The sequence below is a fragment of the Vombatus ursinus genome, unplaced genomic scaffold, assembly GCF_900497805.2.
Source record: "Vombatus ursinus unplaced genomic scaffold, bare-nosed wombat genome assembly UNPS02014805.1, whole genome shotgun sequence".
NCBI classification, from domain to species: Eukaryota; Metazoa; Chordata; class Mammalia; order Diprotodontia; family Vombatidae; genus Vombatus; species Vombatus ursinus.
The window spans coordinates 7,126,781-7,132,103 of NW_020954583.1; the positions used below are offsets into that span (position 1 = coordinate 7,126,781).

Sequence of the window (5,323 nt, forward strand, 5' to 3'; positions counted from 1 at the left end):
CACTGATCAGATTGTTTTAATGATTACTGCTTTGTAATACTTTTTGAGATCTGGTATCACTGGGCCACTTCACAATTTTTTTTCGTTGATTCTCTTGATATTTGGGACTTTTTGTTCTTCTAGATGAATTTTATTTTTTTCCTATTTCACTTAAATAATTTTGGTAGTTCAGTGGGTATGGCACTAAATAAGTAAATTAACTTTGGTAAAATATTCATTTTTTTATATTGGCTCAACCTACTCATGAGAATCTTCGATTATTTTGAGATCTAAATTAATTTGTGTGAAAAGTGTTCTGTAATATAATTAATATAATTTCTGGATTTGTCTTGGCTGGTAATTTCCCAAATATTTTATGTTGTCTGCATATATTTTAAAAGGGATTTCCTTTTCTATTTATTTTTGCTTGACTTTGTTGGTAAAATAGAGAAATGCTTATGATTTCTGTGGGTTTATTTTACAGCTTGCAACTTTGCCAAAGGTTTTAATTACTTCACCTAGTTTTTTAGTTGATTTCCTAGGGTTTCTTTTAATTATAACATATATCATCTGTAGAGTGTAATAGTTTTGTGTATTTACTGCCTATTCTAATTACTTCACTTACTTTTGTTTTTCTTATTGCTATAGCTAGCATTTCTAGCAAAATATCAAATAATAGGTGAGATAATGGACATCTTTGCTTCACCCTTGATCTTCTAGCTTAGAAGTTTAAGCTTCTAGCTGAACCAACTTGCAGATAATTCTTGCTGGTTGTTTTTGATAGATACTGCTTATCATTTTAAGGAAAGCTCCACTTATTCCTATATTTTCTAGTGTTTTTAATGGTAATGGTATGGCATTTTTCAAAAGCTTCCTCTTTAATTGACATAATCATATGAGTTTTGTTGGTTTTATTATTGATATGAACAGTTGTACTAATAGTTTTCCTAATATTGCCCATTTGGTAAGATTTCTTCTTTGCTTATTTTTCTAAGTATATATAATGAGTCCATCTGACCCTGGAGACTTTTTCTTAGGGAGCTCATTATGGTTTTTTAAATTTCTTTTTCTAAAATAGAATTATTTAAATATGCTAATTCCTCATATCTTAATTGGGGCAATTTGTGTTCATATATATGTGTATGTATGTATGTATTCATCCTTTTAACCTAGGCTATTATATTTATTAGCATGTATCTGAGAAAAAATATCTTCTAATAATTCCTTTATTTTCATCTTCATTGGTGGTAAATTCATCTTTTTCATTTTTGACACTGCCAAGTTGTTTTTATTCTTTCTTTTTTTTGAACTTTTTTTTTTTTTTGGCTAGGCAATGGGGTTAAGTGACTTGCCCAGGGTCACATAGCTAGTACATATCTGAGGCTGGATTTGAACTCAGGTCCTCCTGACTCCAGGGCTGGTGCTCTTTCCACTGCACTACCTAGTCATCCCTATTCTTTCTTTACTTAATCAAATTTACCAACAGTTTATTCATTTTTTTTTTAATAAAACCAGTTTGGACTTCTGGGAGTCAAAATGGGAGAGTGAGCATTAAATAACAGTGACTCTCACATATTCACCTCCAAAAAAACATAAAATAGCACCCAAGAACAAATCCTGGAACAGTGGAGTCAGCAGAAAGATGGGGTGGAGTGGTCCTTTAGCCGGTGAGACCTGGGGGATCTACAAGAAAGGTATGTGTCACTTGGGTAAAAGGAGAGTGCAGTCCAGGACAGGAAGTGTCCCAGTAAGGCAACAGCAAGGCACACTTCAGCAAACCAGTGGGAGGTTCTGAGCACCAGTGTGGTGGAGCAGGTAAATGCCAACACCAGGTCCCCTCGCATGCCTTAATATAACCAGAGGAACTGGTAGACTGTAGCTCAGAGCACCACTGGGTGCTTCAGCATTCTCAAGTTTCAGCACCTCCATGTGCTTCAGCACAGCTCTCAGTAAACAGGTATCCTCCAGTGCGACAAGAAAATAGGCCAGACTTCCATAAGCTTCAGTGTAGGTAAACAGGCACCCTCCAGTGACCTGACCTCCAAAAGTTTAAATATAGCCCCAGGGAAATGCAGAAAAATCTCACCAGGCCTCAGCATAGTCAAAACACCACCACCATAACCCCAGTCAGGTAAACTGCCAGACCCCTAATGTTTCCAGCAGTGCCATCCACCATCCACCCACCATTTCAACACTACAGCAGACAGGAGGGTCCCCTGTGGACCTCAGCATAGTACTAGGCAAATAGCCAGGATCTGCAGCTATTAACAGAAGAAGTCAGACACCTTTTCATCATGGAAGTAGGCATCAAATTGAAAAGAAAGGAAAAGGGCCAATAAAAAAGATAAACAAACAACAACAACAACAACAAAAGAATCTGACCATAGAAAGTTATAATGGTGACAGAGAAGACCAAGACACAAACTCAGAAGAGGATAACAATATTAAAACATTGGGCAAAACCCCAAAGAAAAATGGGAAGTGGTCTCAAGCCCAGAAAGAACTTATGGAAGAACTCAAAAAGAAACTTAAAAATCATAGAAGAAAGGTAGAAATATTGCTTAAAAACCAGAATTGGTCAAATGGAAAAGGAGATACAAAAATCCACTGAAGAAAAGAACTCCTTAAAGAGTGCAATTGGCCAAATGGAAAAGAAAGTACAAAAGCTAAAGCAGGAAAACAACACCATAAATTGGGTGAGTGGAAGCTAAAAACTCTATGAAACATCAAGAATCAATCAAACAAAATCAAAAGAATGAAAAAATGGAAGAAAAATGAAAAATATCTGATGGGACAACAACTGACCCGAAAAATAGATCTAGGAGAGACAATATTACAATCATTATAATACTTAAAAGGTGGACCTGGTCAGCTTCTTTTAAGAAATTATCAAGAAAAACTGCACTGCTGTCCTAGAATGAAAGAGCAAAATAGGCATTGAGTCCACCAATCACCACAGGAAAGAGGTCCCAAAATAAAAACTCCAAGGAACATTATAACCAAATTTCAGAGCTATCAGGTCAAGGAAATAATACTAAAAGTGGCCAAGAAGAAACAATTCAAATATCAAGGAGTCATAATCAGGATTACAGAGGACTTGATAGCTACAATATTAAAGGACCAGAGGTCATGGAAAATTATATTCTGGAAGGTAAAGGAGCTAGGACTACAGCCAAGAATCACTTACCCAACAAATTTAAGCATAATACATTGATGGGAAAAAATGGTCATTTAATGAAATAGAAGGATTTCAAGCATTTGTAAGAATAAGAACAGAACTAAACCAACAAATTTGATCTCTAATGTCAATACCCAAGAGAAGCATGAGGGCATGATTCTTCTTAGTGAGTTGCCTAGAAGATGTATCCACTCCATTTGCAAACTCATCTGAATTGGCAGAAATGAATATGAGGTTGTCATTAGAGTGGACAAATAAAAAGGTATATTAATTTGTCAAAAAGAAGAGTTTCTCCAGAAGAAGCAATCAAATGTGGAGACAAATTCACCAAATCCAAAACTGTTCATAGCATCCTTTGCCATGTTGCTGAGGTGTTAGAGCACAGTAAGGGTGAGCAGCTGGAGATCCTATTCCAGTGAACTGCCTGGGTCTTTGATGACAAGTACAAGAGACTAGGATATGCTGCCTATGTTGCATTTAAACATGCAGTCTCAGACCCTTCAATCCTAGATAGACTGAATTTGAATGAAGATGAAAGACGAGTGTTGATTGATAACATAAATAGGTGCTTGACACCACAAGCTGTGAAAATTGGAGCTGAGATTGAAGTGGCTTGTTATGATTATGAGGTTATTGATGCTGTAAAAGAAGCTCTGAGAACAGGTTTGAATTTTTCCACAGAAAACATGTCCATCAAGATTAACTGATAGCACTTCCTTGGCATGTGATGACTACTACAACCCTAGAGAGAACAGAGGGCCTGTATGTCCTCAATGAGTTTATGACTGTCATCAAAGAAAAGACTGAGGAGAAGAGAGGTGTCTTCAATGTTCAAATGAAGCCCAAAGTGGTCACAGACACAGATGAAACTGAGCTTGCAAGACAATTGGAGAGGTTTGAGAGGGAAAATGATGAGGCGGACAGAGATGGTGCTGCTGAAGAAATGGAAGCCAAAGCTGAAGACTAACTTTTTGGGAAAAGGCATCTGACTGGAAGAACACAAACCAGTTCTTCCTGGCTTAGACACCTTAGAATTGAAAGTTTTCCTGGATTGAAAACTTCAAAGCTGAATATTTTGTATTTCAAAGTATTTAAATGTTTCAACAAACCAGCATGTGAAATGCCCTCCTACCTTCACACATTGATCTCTTTTAAAGGGAGTGGCTTAACTTCACTAAGAGACTACAACCTTACAAGCTGAGATCATCCACCTGAACCTGAGGTTTTCCATCTTTACTTCTGATTGGCAGTCCCCTCCCAGTTAGTGCCTCTTTGAGATTTACCAGGAGCACCAAAAGCAAAAAATCCTACTCTTTCTACATTCATTGTACTCAAGCAGAACATTCAATAAATTTCTGGGATGTTAAAAAAAAAAGATTCAATAGAGGTAAACTATTGACATCCTGACACAGGAAGATGATACTCATAATTCTTAAAAATTGCATCACTAATAGTTCAGCTTGAAGGAATATACATAAATAGACAACACAGGTATAAGGTGAATTTGAGGGAATGACACAAAAAAATAAAAGGATGAGAAAGAGAAGCACAACGTGTGTGGAAGGAAAATAGAAGTATAAAGAAGTAAATTATTGTACATGAAGAGGTAGTAAAGACCTATTACAGTTGAGCAAAAGATGGGAGAGTGGATGATGAGCATTGTTTGAATATTACCCTCATCAGTATTGGCTCAAAGCGGGAATCATACAGACAATCAATCGAATATAAAAATCTAACTTATCAGACAGGGAAGTAGAAGGGGAGGAGATCAAGTAAAGGTGGGTCAAAGAACAAATAAGAGAAATGATCAATAATTTCATTAAGGAGAATGACAATAATGAGATAACATACCAAAAGGTATGGGATGCAGCCAAAGTAGTACTTAAGGGAAATTTTATTTTTCTAAATTCTTACAACAACAAAATGGAAAAAAAAAGAACAAATCAATGAATTGAGCATGCCTCTAAACAGACAGAAAAAAATAGAAAAAGTACAAATTAAAATTCCCCAATTGAGAAACAAATTAGAAATTCTAAAAAAAAGTCAAAGGTGAGATTAATAAGATTGAAAATAAAAAAAAGCTATGGAGTAAATAAATAAACTTAATGACTGGTTTTATGGGGAAAAAAAATCTATGAGGTAGATAAACCATAGATTAATTTGACT

General features: G+C 35.8%; 1 pseudogene; it reads left to right on the top strand.

Annotated features, from left to right (window-relative positions):
- Window positions 1-1,621: 1,621 nt before the first annotated feature.
- Window positions 1,622-4,124, top strand: LOC114051738 (annotated as a pseudogene).
- Window positions 4,125-5,323: the final 1,199 nt, after the last annotated feature.